The sequence below is a fragment of the Eptatretus burgeri genome, chromosome 7 (genome assembly GCF_056783735.1).
Source record: "Eptatretus burgeri isolate ZD-2024b chromosome 7, Ebu_testis_v1, whole genome shotgun sequence".
Taxonomy (NCBI): Eukaryota; Metazoa; Chordata; class Myxini; order Myxiniformes; family Myxinidae; genus Eptatretus; species Eptatretus burgeri.
This window is the reverse complement of record NC_140967.1, coordinates 44,009,589-44,027,004: the sequence shown is the minus strand read 5'-3', so window position 1 is coordinate 44,027,004 and position 17,416 is coordinate 44,009,589. Positions and strand designations below refer to the sequence as shown.

At 39.6% G+C, this 17,416-nt stretch overlaps 1 long non-coding RNA gene across 2 annotated transcripts in view; it reads right to left on the bottom strand.

The window, feature by feature from the left end:
• The window catches only part of LOC147023136 (uncharacterized), a 93,494-nt gene extending 76,342 nt beyond the window's left edge, over positions 1-17,152 (bottom strand). Inside the window, exon 1 of one of the 2 annotated variants that reach the window (XR_015060047.1) lies at positions 16,999-17,152. This is a non-coding gene — a long non-coding RNA (uncharacterized LOC147023136). The other variant, XR_015060048.1, reaches the window with a different exon arrangement.
• Positions 17,153-17,416: the final 264 nt, after the last annotated feature.

Below are 17,416 nucleotides of genomic sequence, written 5' to 3'. Positions count from 1 at the left end.
TTGAAAAAATATTTGAATTTTTTTTTTTGCATTTCTACATGTTTTAAGTGAATTCCAACCCCCCCCCCCCCAACCAAAAAAAAAATGTTGGAGAAAAGAACTATAACTGTCAGCACTGTTGACATCATATTTAATGAATAAGATTTAAGGTTCACTTGAGTGACCCAGCAGTATTGGCGGCGGAGGTTTTGCACTCTCCCGAGTGCTCCCCCTTTAGTTTGTGGTATTATTCCCAGGGATGGTTTTTACTGTCTCTGTGAGGTTCTTCTTTATCATTCCTGTAGATCCAGTTATCACCGGTGCAATATTGGCGTTCTTCAAATTAAGACATTTTCACTTCATTCTTGAGGGATGTGTGTGTGTGTGTGTGTGTGTGTGTGTGTGTGTGTGTGTGTGCGCGCATGTGTGTGTGTGCAGGATAGTGTCGTAATTTCACAAAAAGTATGGTGGGGATGATAATGTGGATATTCTACAAAATAGTGTTGGAATTATAGCACCAGACGCTTCAATAGTGGATCCATGCCTGTGTATAAGAGTGAAATAAATGGTCATGTGGTTATGCACAGAATAGCATTCACATAAAGTGTGACATACAATTTGACTTAGGTTTGAAGAGAAGAGTGCTGTGACAAGCCAGCTCACAACAAGCATCTTTGTCATGAAACCCGAAGTTTGATTAACTTATAGCGACTCTCGAGTAGCTTCCAATTGTAATTTTATTATACAAAACCACAAAGCAAAGCAAAGCAACTCAAGACTGGCTGTTCTTCTTTCTGTCTCCTTCCCGTTTATATATATATATATATATATATATATATATATATATATATATATATATATATATGCATATATGTATATCCTCGGATAGAGAGCATGGACAAACGTCACTCGTTCTGCAAACGCTCATGTTTATGATTGATTCTACATATTGAAGGCAATCTTTCCATAGAGGTTAAAGACCAAATTCAAAGTTATAACTTCTTATACAAAAATCACCTTTTGGAATCACATCTCACTCCAAAAACATTACACAGTCAGATATAACAAAGAGTGAGAATTGCTTTGCAATACGTATCACCTACCAGTCCCAAAGAATGTTCGTTTATTTGGGTGGTGTATAATGGCACGTTCAGTCCCGAAAATAATAAAAACTAGGACAGTAAACCGGAGATAAATGTTTGCATTTAACACATGCTCGAGCCGATCGTGGAACAAAAATGAAGAAGAAGAAACTCTCTAACCCACAGTGTTTTGGTCTATTCAGCAAAATAAAAGGAAAAACATTTTTCATTTGCTGATGTATTTTATAGACTAGAAACCAATAAAGACAACCAGGATAACAAATTGGAGATAAAAATTAGTTTGCTTTAACACACGCTCGAGCTGATACCGGAACCAAACAAAGAAGAAAAAAAACTCTGACCCACCGTGTTTCGTTAGTTTCTAGGCTTTGCCAATTTCGTATTAAAAATAACCCGTTGTACATCCATGATGCGAAAACATGCATACGGGTTATGTGCATACTGTATGTAATACATTGTGGTTATATACCTGGGATCATTCCAATTGCACTGGGCCATGGACTAACACCTAGGCCTAAGCCCTGCCGATCTGTGCTGCTTCATGCAATTGTGGCGCATGATTTTATTGGGGTGGAGTCAGGCCAGCTGTCCATCCAATGGGTGTACAGTAGTGGGGTAGAGTCAGGGCCGCTGAACACTGACCCATGTATAATATGCGATGTTTTCTCAGTTTAAAAAGGGCATAACTCTGAAAAATTGGCTAAATGCCCTGAAACTCGAACTTGTTGTGTAACTTATCATAATAAAGTCATGTATCAAGTTTCAGTTGAATATGTTAAAGGATATGAGGAAAAAGTCAGGAAAACCACTGGTGGGACGGTCGGACGGAGAGCAAAGCTATAGTCCCCTCCGGTGAAACTGACAGGGGACTCATAACCAATACGTTCTGTATCGCATCTGAAGTGCACAATCATTAACCTCACACTGTACCAACACACCACCTGACGAGCATGTAAAAAATTGTGACAATCCTAATGCTTCATTGGCACACTTCATTAATACCTTCCCATGCAATGATCACACTTCATTCTTAAATTTCCAATGATAATTAATTAAGTGACTGAATTTAACACAATGGAACTCCAATAGAGCATTTGATATCACTTTATGACATTGTCTCATGTTCTCAAAAGCTTGCTTGAATAAACATATCTTTCAATACAAGGACAATGATCAATGACAAACCTGTTGGTGATGTCATTGTGGGATCAAATATGGCATCTCACAATGAATCAAAATGTTCAAGGATGAATACTAAAACCATTGCGTTAGGTTTCACTCCAGTATGTATTGTTGGCATTGAAAATGCAGTAAAAATGGTGCTAGGCCTCCAAAGACAGTGTGGGATCTTTAAAACATCTACTTTACTTTTGTTGTATTGATCCTTCACTTTTTAACCCTGATTCATGTTGCTGGTTGTTGAATTGAGCTTCATTTCCAGTGCATTGTTTGCCATAAGACAATATCCGTGCATGAAAACACATGATCATCAGGTTGAAGTTCCTCATATTTGCGACAGTGCTCTATTTTTTTTACTTTGTAGAGAATATAACTTTGTTAGGTAGAGTGGCCTGCAAAGGTATTCACCCCTACCAATAATGCCACATTTGGATGAATTACAAATTATGTATAAACAATTTTCCAAATGAACTTTTTTATTCATAACTCAAGAGATCAAACTGAACACTGTTATAGTTGAAGGAGGTTATATGTCAGGAATACCTGCAAAAAAAGCATGGACAAATCAAAATTCACTGCTTGCAAAAGTATTCAGCTCCTCAGGTCAGTACCTGGTGGAAGCACCTTTTTGCAGCATTGACTGCTATGAGTCTTTTTGGGTAGGTCTCCACCAGCTTTGTACAGTAAGATGGTGAAATCTTCAGCCATTCTTAACTTGAAAATTACTCTCGTTCTGCCAAGTTTGATGGGGAGCGTCGATGAACTGCAATCTTCAAGTCTCGCCAAAAATGTTCGAATGGGTTCAAGTCAAGGCTTTGACTGGGCAACTGAAGAATATTTTTTTTTTTATTATTCAGCCACTCCAGTGTGGCTTCAGCTTTGTGCTTTGGATCAATGTCCTGCTGAATCTCCTATTCTCCGATATGGAAATCTCCAACCCAGTTTCAGATTCATGGCTGACTCGAGCAGGTTTTTTATCAAGGATTCTCCTGTACTTTGCACCATCTATTGTCCCTTATATCCGGCCAAGCTTGCCAGTCCATGCTGATGAAAAGCAGCCCCATAACATGATGCTGCCAGCACCACGCTTAACAGTAGGGATGGTGTTGACTGGGTGATGCGCAGTGTAAGGATTATGGCAGACGCTTTGAATTTACACCAAAAAGTTCAATTTTTGTCTTGTCTGACCACCAAACGTTTCGCAACATGCCTGCAGTATCATTAAGATCCTTTTTTTTTTTTCCAAACTTCATTCAAGCTTTTATGTGTTTCTTTTTCAGTAATGGCTTCTTTATTGCCACCTGTCCAGACGCCAGGTTTGTGAAGGGAACGGGATATTGTTGATTCACGAACACTGACCCCCATCTTGGACAAAGAGCCTTGAATATCTTTCAAAGTCATTGTTGGATTTACAGTGACATCCCAAACCAGTTTCCTGCTTGCACGGATGCTGAGGTTGGATGAGCGACCTAATCTGGGTAGAGTCTGGGTGGGATGATACATCTTCCACTTCTTCATGATGGATTTCACCATACTCAAAAGGATAATGAGTGACTTTGAGATCTTCTTATAACCCTCTCCTGAACGCTGCTCTTCCACCACTTCATGTCTGACTTCTTTGAAAAGCTCCTTCATCTTCATGTTTGCCTTGTTGGTTGACCAAGTTTGTTGCACCTTAAATCTCCTTATATAAGTGGGGGAGCTTACTTTTTAAGCTAAATCACTGATTACATACAGGTGAAACCTATGACACATATTTTGTAACTTTTCAACCAAATAATTTGCTCCTGAACTGATTTAGAGTTAATTCAGCAAACGGTTTGAATACTAAAGGAACTGTGAATCATCTGATTTTCTCTGTTAATGTAATTTATTCACATTTTATCTAATTTTTTTTAGCTTTATCACTTTGGAGTAATGTGTGAAGATTCTATATATTGAATTTGATTTTAAAGCATCATGAAATAAGCTGAGGTGGCATCAAAATGTGAAAACTTTGGAGGTAGGGTGAATACTTTTACAAGCCACTGTAGCTGGCATAAGCTTGCATACCTATGGGCTCACAGTGGTTGTGAAGTTTAATGTCATGCTTGATTTTATATAAACTATTTACTGGTGATAACAGCAATTGTCTAACTAAAACTACGATTACAACAAATTATTTAATGGCCCTAATTAATCCCACCTTCTTGTGGGATAGATTGAGGGGAAAAGTTTGGCCCAAGGCTTTCAGGAACTGCCTGGCTAGGCATGCAATTTGACTGGAGCTGATTTGGGCAAGAATTTGTAACTTGTTCAGGGTGCCGGTGATAACTCGCTGACACTTCACGAAAGGCAACCTGAGATCTTTAACATCCCCTAACATTAGCTAACTTATGACACACCTTGTGATTCAATGCCCTGTCATTGAAGAACCAATCAAAAGTATGGACCATTCTCTGTACAGAGTCAGTTATATGGAAGCAGTTTATTGTCTCGTTACAATTTTCAATGGGTAACCATCCTAACACAGGAAGTTAGGGTAGGAATTTGTCAAGGTAATAGTTCGCCTACTCTTCGCAATGGACACTGTGGGATCTTTAACATGCACCAACTAATACCCACAAACAGGACGCCTTTTCCAACCAGAGAATTTTGTTCATCGTCCATCCGAGGGATAGTACACACATTTATGAATCACCCTGCCTGTGGTGACAGGCATTGTGAGGACAAGCATACCAGGATGCCAATTTATAGCTGGGTTGGGTTTCAATCCCAGGCTAGACAGCTCAAACGTGAGTGTGCGAACCTCAAGGCCATACTACCAGCTTAGGAACCAATGCAATAGTTTGTAGTCTTGCCAAGAATCAAACCGACGCAAGGCAGATCAAAGGTAAGAGCGCTCCCTCTGGACCATCTTATCAGAAGTAATTATATGACATTATTTCAACTATTGGTGATTGGAGTGCTGATAATCCCAGCATTTATTGTCACACTTGCTATATTTTCAAGCTGGACTCGAGAAATACTTTCTCTGCACGATTTATACAGGTGTGGTACTGCTTTTGAGTTGCAGTGATGAAGTAATAGCACCGAAGGAAAAGTAATAATTAAAGTCTTTGCCCATCAAAGAGGCAAATGCAAACTGCAAGAGTGAATCAGTGACCTGTTAAACAAGGAAGAAGAGGTTCCATCCTCCCACCACCCTCACTTCATGTAGGAGACAAAAATGTTGAAGTATTCTCGTGGGAAGTGCTTTGCTTGAAAGACATAACTTTAAAGAGGACAAATCGACCCAATAATAATTCGAGCAATAATAAAAAAATATGAAGTAAAAGAAAAATAAATTTAACTTGCATGGAAATTCAAATTTAGTCAGTTGAAAAGGAAATTGAATGAATTTTCTTTGTCCTCGAACTCTATTTTAACTTCAAACGTTTTATTCGTACGCATTGAGGAACTTTTTTTTGGCTGCAAGAGGATGGGAGTATAGTTTTGTGTCCATGCACGAAGAAATCACGCGTCGCACAGACAGCTCTGATTTCAAAACACTATCGAGAAAATACATTTATACGATTCTTTAAAATTATATTTCATGGTCAAAAATTCTTGAAAATTATATTTAACGTAATTAAATTATATCTTTCCAAAGGGATTGTTTTGGCATGGCTTTAAATTTGTTTTTTGTTTTTTGATGATAACATTATTATGCGTTTATTTATGGGGTAAATGTAATGCACCCAAAGTCATAAAGTAGCCAAGTTACTTTAATAATAATTAAAAGATGTAAAAATCGCAGAAATAAACAATAAGTTGCAGCCATCTTAGAACGTGACATTCAATTGGTATGTGGAGCAGTTTGCCAGGACGAGTAGTGGACATTGTATCCGTTTGAAAGGGAATGCGGTATATACCGACAGACAGAAAGAATAGAGATATCTCAAGGATTTCTATTTTGTTCTTTTCATTTGAGGCTCTTAGTGGGGTTTGTGCATCAAACAAATGCAGGACAAAAATAAAGAGTGGAGGGGTTTTGCGCATCCTGAGCCATCGGTTCAGATGAGAATGCTAAACGGGCCAACCCGAGAGTTGGATGATTTGTGGGTTTTAACGGAGAACATGTTCTATCTTCTCTGTTACCGTCTGCCAGCTTTAGATGGACTTAAAATATCCCTCAGTGCAATTCTTGAAGAGTAGGTGAGCTTTCGCCGGTACCCTGAACAAATTACAAATTCCTGCTCTGAGCTATACATAGTATGTCAGTCCAGGAGGGCCGGTTCATGAAAGACTTTGGTCAAATACTTTTGCCGGTTTACCCCCACGAGGTGGGTAAATATGGCTATTAAAGAAAAACAGAAAATGTTATTATCTCTGTGCCTTGAGTCTGTTGCCCATGCAGTATAGCCTCGTCAGGTGTTTGTGAACCTTTTCTTTATTTTCACGACACGGTGGCATTGTATTGTGCTGTTGGTTGTAATCTCCATTTGCATCATTTTTATTTTTATTTTTGCTTTTTTTTTTTGTTCAAGGTAGCCACCAAAATGAATGTGTATGCCACATGTATTTCCATCATAACCAATCACAGACCCACAAAAGTAAGATGGCTGCCTCCAGAATTTTTTTTTATTGGAAAGAACATCAAGTCTTTTGATGTTTTTGGTACATTTTTCATACATAGATGCATAGAGAGAAAAAAAAAATTTAAAGGAAAATTCTCAAGACTTCTAGTGGTTTCTCCTTAATGGTTGTCTCGGTCTTATTTTTATGATTGCATATTTAATGGGAAGTTTCTTTTTCCTTCCTTTGCATTTGCTTAGCTTTATGGAAGAGGCAGGATAGCCCAGAGATATGCACATTTGCCTCTGAGCTGTCTCTACTGGGTTTGAATTTAGATCTAGCTATAAACTGTCATCCTGGTATTTCACAGGCTGGGTAATTCATCAATGTGTGTGCTGTCCCTCAGATAAACATTAAACTTGGCATCCCATCTGCCAGCATTAGTTAGTAGATGTTAAACATCCCACGGTTTCCTTGAAGATTAGGCGAACTATCATCAGCACACTGGCCCCATTCAAAATTCCTGCTTTAACCTAAAGGGGCCACTGCATCAGGGGCACAGCTGTGCTACAGTAAATTATTCTTTCCATAGCCATCTGCTGCATATAAGCAGGGTATATAGCCTGACAATCTGACATACAGCCTTACATTTGCTTTCTAAATGAATTTCGGGATGGGAGGGTTCACACTTTCTAAATCCATCGGGTGAGTTTTTTTTTGGAAACGCTGAGGTATCACGTGATCAATGACGTCATCAGATGTTAAAAATCAGAACAAAATCATCTATAACTTCGCATTAATGAGCTATTTTGAAATAAGAATGACGTATTTAGACTCACTTTGTTTGCAACAAGCTTTCTTTTGATATTCAGTTTCAGTGGATATGTTGACATCAGCACTTTTTTGTGTGTTGACATCATCACAACTGTGGATTTCAGAAAAAGGGGTTTTTGACGCTGAACCATTAGTTTTTTGCGGAAAGAAAAAGAAAAAGAAAAGGTGTGACAACCATTCTCACACAAAACTACTAAAAACAAGTTTTAGCAGCTATTAATTTGGTGTTTCTAATTGCCTTGTATTCAAAATGGTTCAACGTTTCAAGATGACGGCTGTTTATTACTTTAATGAGTTGAAGCACAATGGTTGAAAATGGAGTTCAGTCTTTCAAAAAAATTTTTTCTCAAATCAGCTTTTTATTGATTAACTTGCAAATACAACCCGTCACTTTGCTTACAGGAATATTAAGATGGGAGAGGAGGAGGAAGTGAGAGAGGAGAGGGAGTGAGTAGGGGTGGGGGAGTGAGGAAGGGGTGAGGAAATGGAAGCTAGGAAGTGGGGGAGAGGGAATAAGGGGAGGAGAGAGCGAGGCCTCACCACACGTCGCTATACATTCTGAGATGGGGGAGGGAGCGAAGAAGATGGGGGAGAAAAGGGGTGGAGCGGGGGGAGAAGGAAGTGTTCTGCACATGTGTTTGATCAGGGTAGTTAATGAAAAGCGGGGGGGGGGGAGGTGAATGGTCCCCTTCTGCCAGCATTAGTACAAGATTGAACAAAATTGGGTACGTTAAAAACATCATGTTCAAACGGGTCGTACTAAACAATGCCCGGACCGCATCCAGAGACATATATGGGAGGTGGGGGGGCTTTGGGAGGAGGTAAGCATGAGGGAAGGGGAAGGGAAAGGATGGAAGGACATTTTCCTTCAATCGTCGAAAAAGCCACTCCAGTGTTTTATGCCTTGATTTAATTTCCACACATACGATAAGCTCTGGAATTTTTCACAACAACTTCCACAACACAATATCAGCAAAGAGTTTCTGGAATATATCACTCTATTCAATCCCATTCTTCCCTCCAGGCCTTCAAAACAGCTGTTCACCACCACCTCTTATCACCCCCATCCAAATCCTCGATCTTTTCTACTCCCGATAATCCACCCAAGCCCACCCCCTTCAAATTCCCTGCTTTCCTTCTTGAAAGTCCCTGTAATGTCCATTTTGTATACCCCGTGTTCCCTGCCCCCATCCCTCTCCCTTCCACAGATCTCCTAATGTCTCTGTTCCCCACTATTTTGTCCTTCCCACTCCTGCCCCTAGTGTCTCATGCCCCCCCTCGTGTGTGTTGGCTCTCACACGAGCCTCGACAAGGTATACAAACCCCCCTCCCCCCCAAAATAACCCTGTTTCAACCACTTCTTCCAGGTGTGGTCACATAACTATTTAGTATTTAACAGCTTTCATTATAAAGTATAAACAAACATGATTTAGAAAATGCTCTCATGTTTTTACAGGTTAACAAAAAATTATTGGTTCACCATATAACAGAATCATTTCATTCAGTGGCGGCAATAAGGTGTTGGGCAAACAGGGACGAGAAAAAACTAGAAGGGCACTCGGTAGAGTACATACCTGCGCCACACTCATTAGTTTATATTTTGTATCCCACTGATAGGCCAGATCTGGATTTGGACCTGAACTAAAATTTAATGAGCTTGTTCTTGTCACCCAACCAACTCATCCACCAAGTTTCGTCTGAATCCGTCCTCAACTTTTTGTGATGTCCTGCGATCAGCGACACTATGTCGTTTTTGTCCCGATCTCCCAATGGTGAAGAATCACTTTAAAATCCTCAGATCCAGATCCGGATTCAGATCTTCACCAAAATCGAATCATTTCGTCCTTGTCACATACCCAAGCTCGCCAGAAAGTTTCGTCCAAATCCGTCGACAACTTTGTGATATATTTCATTCACAAAAAAACAAACAAATAGACAAACAGACGGGTGAAAACATAACCTCCTTCCTTCCAACTTCAGTGGTGGAGGGAACAAAAAAGGTGCTTACAATTTACTATATATATATATATATATATATATATATATATATATATATATATATATATATATATATATATATATATATATATATATATATATATATATATATATATATATAGACTAGATTAGTGAGTTTTGTAATTTCCAGAAAGAGTAGCATTCCATGAATATCGATAAAATTCAAAGACATCACAAAATATCGATTACAGTCAAATTTAGAATCTATTTTTCGAAACTCTGAAATAGTTTTCTTGTCAAACAGATTCCCAAGTTGATCAATGTTGATCTCGGAAGATCAGACAAATACGGAAGAAGCAGATAAGTTTTCAAGCTCAGAATGGGAGCAGGATTTCATGACTTCGGAAGAAGAGAAGAGCGATCTTTCCGATCGCGACTATCTTTCTTGAAGTGAATTTTGCACAAATCATTTAGAAAAACATTTGTCGCTTTTGTATCTATGTGAATAAGTGTGTGTGTGTGTGTGTGTGTGTGTGTGTGTGTGTGTGTGTGTGTGTGTGTGTGTGTGTGTGTGTGTGTGTGTGTGTGTGCGTCCTCCATAACTCCAAAACCATGAAACTGAGCCGCCAGAAACTTTGCATGCATTCTAAGGAAACTCTAAGGGAGTGTATGAATGAAAATTGGGTGTTTGGGTGAATTTAAACACCCCTTTTGAAGATAATTAACGGTCTTATTGAATTATCTTTTCGCAAGACCCATCCTTGGTCACCACGCTGTCCCTCACTGGGCTCTTTGTCATTTTTTTATGGCCTGTTCAACAATGCCTTGACTTGGAACAGGCAGCAACAATTTCTTATTGATAAAGTTTTTTTTGTTGTTGTCGACTGTCCTCACTCATATCGAATGCCTAATCATCAAACCTATGAATCTCTGGATACATTGCATGGCTAATAAATGCCTGGAGATGCCAGTGTCCATGGCTTTATTTCATTTCCGTACATGCCATAACCTCTAGAATCTTTTAATCTCAGGAGAATTTCAAAATTTAAACGTCTTTATTGACTTCAGCAGTAGTTCTGACTGCTAAAAAAACAGTGTTCATTTGTCCAATTTGGCCATGACATGTCATTCCGGTCATCTCTCGGTGTGTGGTGTTTATATGCCCGATCAGCGATCACAAATCGCTTGCCAAGCCAGCTGTTCCTTATCGACCGCTTAATTGGAGTGCTTGCTTGAGTGCTTAAGTCACTTGGTGAGTGCTCCACAATATTCACACTTTCACTGAATTCACACTGTACCAATCTACTTGAACAAAATTCAGGGCCCACTCGCCTGCATTTGGCCGTGTGGGCCCTTGGGTGGTGCTCAGGTGGTCAGGTGGTGCTCGTTTGCTGAAAATGTGCAATTTTATTTTACACCATGTTTCCTTTTTAATTTGATTTTCTTTCATTGTACTTCCCGTCACTTCGGTACAGATAGATTATTATACACATTAAAAAAAATTAAAAGTTTAGTTTGTAAAAGTTTCTTCAACTGTTTTGTTGGAGTGCTTGCTTGAGTGTTTAAGCTACTTGAGGAGCGCTCTTTAACCTTCGATGGTGACACTGGCATGGTTCTACGTGGGGCATTTCTGGAGTGAGGAAGGCAACATAAATTAGATGATTACAATGAGTAAAAAATGTTGTCAGTTGTTACACAACAATGAATCGCCGCATCATGGCAGGATAGGCAAGAGGTATGCACGCTCACTCTCAGCTGTTTTGCTTTTGTTCGAATCCCGACTCGGCAATAAAATTTCATCCGGTTGTTTCACAGGCAGTGTGATTCAGCAATGTGTGGTCCATCCCTCGGACGGACGTTAAACTGGATGTCACATCTTCCAGAATCCTCCCCCTCTCCTTGCCACCTCCTCTCTCCTAGCCACCTCCCCCTCTCCTTCCCCTATCTCCCCCCTCCCCTCTCTTCCCTTCCCCTCTCTCATCCCTCTCCCACCCTCTCCCACCCATAACCCCCTCTCTCTCACCCTCTCTCTCCGACCCCTCCCCTCTCCCCTATTTTCTCTCCTCTTCCTCTCCATCCCACCCCACTTAATATTCCAATCAGTGAAATGACTGGTTGTATTTGCTCGTCTGTGCTAATAAATGTCAGTGTGTCAGTCAGTGTCTGTGTGTGTCTACTCCATAACTGTGAAACCTAGCGGCCTGAAACTTTGTATGTGTAGGACTACGAAGGGAACTCCAATGGGAGTGCATGAGTGAAAATTGGGTGTTTTGGTTCATTAAAACACCCCTTTTGAAGATAATTATTAATGGCCTTATTTAATTATCCATTATCAAGGTGTCATCCTTGGTCAGCCCTCTGTCAGCTTGCTGGGGTCTTAATTCGCCATTTGGTTTTGGCCTATTCAAACATGCCTTCATTTGGAAACACGAACTACTCTCACCGACTAATTAAAGTATATAATCAATATATTATGTCGAATTTGAGAATCGGAACTCGTGGACTAAATAAGTTTCAAAATCTGGAGGGAAATCTGAAAATTTTAACAAATTAGCGATTTTTGTAACAAAGTGTATATATTTAAGCTAAGCATTAAGCTTAATTTTTTTTCTTCTTCCATTTGGACAATTATATTTGGTGAAGAAAAGATAAAGGAATGTGCAGAAAGTGTAACTTCATCAATGAGCACACTGTCGTGCTCTATAACTTGCTTTTGCAAGCCATGGTGTTCCAGTCCACAGTGGTCTTTTTTAGATCCTCCTGGAGGATCTCTAAGTCTTACTCACCTTGTTGTTCTTCATCTTCTTCTTGTGGACTTTTTTGTTTCACAGCCGACAGTTTTCATTGAAACTTCCTGAAACTTGGCATATATATATATATATATATATATATATATATATATATATATATATATATATATATATATATATATATATATATACACATATATATAAAAATACCCTGCGCAGAGAGTAACCATCTCCGATTTTGAAAATTCCTCCTAGAAAAAAAAGTTATGACGTCAAAATATCTCCGCTAATGGAAATCGCCTAAAAAATTATCTCCGAAACGAGGCAAGCTTTTTGAATTCTGTTTGTGGGAATCGAACAGGGCATTAGCAGAGATGAATTACCACACGTATGATAATCACTATGACGTCATATCAATTTTTATGACGTCATTCCTATTTTTTATCATTTTTTTGTTTCACAGCCCAGAGTTTTCATCGGATCTTCGTGAAACTTGCCATGTATATGCAGAAAGCCCACGTGCAGGCAGTAACCATCTCCGATTTTGGAAATTCTTCCTAGAAAAAAAGTTGACGTCATAATATCGCCGCTAATGGAAATCGCCGATGCCATTATCCCCGAAACTAGGCAAGCTGTTTGAATTTTGTTTGCGGGAGTCAAGCTGGGCATTAGCACAGATAATTTATCGCATAACTAATACATCACAATGACGTCATATTCGTTTTTATGACGTCATTATTACGAGGATCTTAGCTCATTTGAGCTTGTTTCGGTAATTATGTATGCAGTTTGCTTTTTCACCGTTTTGTGCTTTCAATAAAAAATATTAATATAAATGTACTAATTGGTATCACAATATATTAATAGTTGGCAGTTTCTGCAACCAAAGAGAAGAGGTACTTTTTTGTTTTACACCATTTTGTGCAATCTGCTTTCATGACAAAATATTCATAGAAATATACTAATAGTTGCTGCAATATATTAATAGTCGGCAGTTTCTGAAAATGAAGAGGTATGTAGACAGCACACCTTGACGTGGTACAAATAGGTAAAAATGACTCTCCGTGGGGTTTTGCGTGCCTGCATGCGTGGCTACGTGTGTGAGGTGTGCGGGTTTTGCAGGTGTGTGTGGTCCGAACTCTCACTCGCATCCAGGCCCATGGTGCATGGCATTGTGGAGGAGGTTATATGGCCGTCTTGTGAACCATGTGCTTCTGCAAGTGGGGAGTAGACGTGCTGCAGCGCTGAAGCAAAATGGTAAGCGGACGTTTTGCGACATCAAAGCCATGCGGGATGTGCCACCGTACAGTGTGGGTGTGGAGAAATCCGTGAATGCGTGTGAGTGAAAGGATGAGTATATTGCCGGTGTGCATACACAGTTATCGTGGACCACAAGGAGGTTAAAGGAACGTGTATGGAGGCAGCATACATACATACAGGTAGAGCTTTGCCAGATAGATAGCATGGGTTTTTATTTTGAAATGCTCTTGCCAAGTTTTTTTTTACAGAACAAACGTTGCTGCTTGGGCATGTTTTATCTCCTTGGTTATTCCCTGATACGCTGCTTTCCTCCCCTTATGTAGCCTTCTCCACTTCCCCTCAAGCTTCCTTCCCTTATCCCTATGCTGCCTTCCCTACCCCTCATGCTGCCTCCCCCCCCGGCTGCCTTCTTTTCTGTTCCCTCACACTATCCTGCTCCAAAATCCCCTCCATCACCATACAACTCTCCGGAGGTCGAGGAGAGGAAGTGGTGTCAAAGAATGTATGAATTGGACAAATGAAAGCTCCTTTTTTGGAGAATAATAATAAGAAGAAGAAGAAGTCACAACTGCTGCTCATATCAATTCCGCAATTTGTCTCAGGTTAAGAGATTCTAGAGGTTATCGTATGTGTGGAAACTCCCTCCTTGCAACAGTTCGAACCTTCGGGTTTCTTCAGGGAATCTGTTATTCGGATTGGCAATGAATATCTTCTGCCTTTCAAGAAGTCTTGACTTCGAATTCTGATGCTCACGTCTACCAAGACCACCCTGATCGTATGAGTTGGAATTGGTGATCGTTTCCTCATCACAAATAAAACGCTCGTTTATTCTGTTCTCTAGAAAATCTTTGCTTGTATCGTGTTGTGGAAGTCGGCTCTGTTTATACAACACTTGCTGCAGCATCATCTCCATCATGCTGTTCAGTCGAAAATACTTTCTGATCGGGAGCAAGTTTAGTTGAAAAATCCCTCCAGCAGTTTTTCTGTCCCTTTCCAAATGCTTCTTCATGGTCTTTTAATTTGATCGTGCACATGTCGGAAGAAGAATCCACTGTCATTTACGTTGATATTGATATCTTCGCATTCTTTAGCCACGGATTTGAACTTTATTTATGCATAATTTCCTCGGACTTGACACTTTTCATTCTTCTTTATAAAAGCACGGCACAAAAAACAATTTTCTTCTCCACTGAAACAATAAACTCCACTTAAATAAACCACTTTTCTTCTCCACTTAAACAATTTAAATAAGAATTTAAAAATTCAATAAATAATCCAAACTTAAGAACAATGATGCTGCCATGTCAATTAATGAATGATCACAAACAACTGGAACAGAGAAGAAAAACAAGCAACAGTTAGTAATAATTATTATCAGCACCCCATCACAGAAAGCCTCTCTACAAACAGAATATGGATGCTGATAATTTACTCAGCTGACAGATGTTATCAATAAAACAAATACAACATGCTCTGCCCTTCTTGATATCAAAGTTCTATACTTTGTTGTCAAGGCAGCTTGTGGAATTTTTAGCATTAGGTGTATCCCACATGCCGCAGGATATCTAAACAATAGGATGCGTACGCCCACTGTAACCAAAATACCAAAATAAATAAAATAGGGACAGAAGATAAAGCATTGGCCAAAAATAACAAATATGAATACTGAACTCCATTTTCAACCATTGTGTTTCAACTGGTTTTAGTAATAGTTAGACAGCTGTCATCTTGAAATTTTGCAACTATTTTGAATATAAGGCAATTATAAACACCAAATTACGAGCTGTTAAAGCTTGTTTTTAATCATTCTTTTGTGTGAAATGGGTTGTGACATCTTTTGTTTTGTTTTTTTTTAAACAAAAAACTAATGGTTCAGTGTCAAAAAAACATTTTTCTGAAATCCACAGTTGCGATGACATCGACACGTAAAAATACTGATGTCAGCAAATCTACTAAACTGGATATCAAATGAAAGCTTGTTGCAAAGTGAGTTGAAATATGTCATTCTTATTTCAAAATAGCTCACCATTGCAAAGTTATCGATTATTTTGTTCTGATTTTTAACATTTGATGACGTCATTGATCACGTGAAACATGAGAATTTCCAAAAAAGACACCTGATGGATTTTTGAAAGTTTTTTTTTTGTATACCAAGTCGAGGCTCATGTAAGAGCTAATACACAAAAATATATAACAAGACAGGAGACAAGAAGGCCAGGAGAGGGAAGCACAAATTAGTGGGGAACAAAGACATGAGGCGATCTGTGGAAGGGAGAGGGATGGGGCGGGGTACACAGGGTAAACAAGATGGTACTACAGGGACTTTCACGAAGGAAAACAGGGAATTTGAAGGAGCTGCATTTGGGGTGGGTTAACGGGGGTAGTAAAAATCAAGATTTTAGATGGGGGAAGATAAGAGATGGTGGTGAACAGCTGTTTTGAAGACCTGGAGGGAGGAGTGGGATTGAAGAGAGTGTGGGAATTTGGTCCAGAGGCGGGGAAAAAAAAAGGAATGAAATAGTGAAGGTGAGCAGGGATTCTTGATTTTGGAAATTTCACCAAAAGGGGGTTTTGGGCAGACCTTGAGAATCCTGAGGAAATACCGGGGGGGGGGACAGATCACAGATCACAGGAAGAGCAGGGGATTGGAGGGGGGGCAAAGCTGGAGAGGAGACGGTAGAAGACAGAAAGACCACCGACCTGCCTCCGGTGAGAGAGTGAGAGACCCAAACACTCAGCCTTATCGCAGGAGATACCAATGATCCTATAAGCCTTGGTTTTCACAGCGTGAAGCCAGAACCCTCCCCTATCAAAATCCATTAAGAAACCAAAACATTAGGCAAATGCCCTGCGTAAGAAAGAAGAAGAAACTTTATGGGGCAGCCAAGGGAGTTAAAACTCCAGGAGGATGCTCTTGAGGAAGGATATTCAATCACACAGTCAACCCATCCAGAAAATCTACGGTATTCACTCAATGGTCTTCTCTCGACTATCTAAGAACTTTCTTGATATTCGGTAAAATTGTGCTTTTTAACCAATTGTCACTTTAGAGAAAGAAATAAAAAAGATTGTCAGTGCTTGAAAGTGTAATGGCAGATTCGTACATGGAAAGCCTTCATATACTCATGCAAGAAAAGAAAGAAAGAAGGGAAAAATCATAAATTTCATCTTTAATATATAAAGGTCTTTCTTACCACCCACTCACTCACTCACCGATGGAAATGTTTTGTTTCCTCTCTTTCAGAGCTCGTACTGCGGTACTCAAACCGCACAGTTCGACAAATGTACCACTGCTGCACTCACTAGATCGGTGACTAAAAGTAATTTAAACAAAACAATAACAACTATTAAAGCAACCATTACCCGTTTACAAAGCAAGCCAGATCAGGTTCACTCACTCTTGGATGATCTGGCTCGGCCTCTTGTGATAATCCGTTTTTAAAGCTCCTTGGATTTTGGTATTGAACTGGTTCGTATCATTAAGAGCTTTTCAACCTTTATGCCCCTTAAAGCCCAAGAGAAAGATACACCGTGTGCAGGAAGTCGTGTACGCCCGCACTCTGTTTTACTCTGTACACATTTTACAATCCAGGAACACGAGGCCATTCGTGTCTTCCCTTTTACTCCCTGGACGATCAGGTTCGCCCGATAAGAACAATTTTGATTGCGTTACCATAGTTGCTTCCTCAAGATGTGGTGAAAACATTTCATTTATGGATATCTGGTGCTGCATCAGTTGTTTTGTAAAATTTACAGAAGGCCCACGGTGACCCCGTTGGATATATAGCGTGAGACCCTTATACGGAATACTTCTCA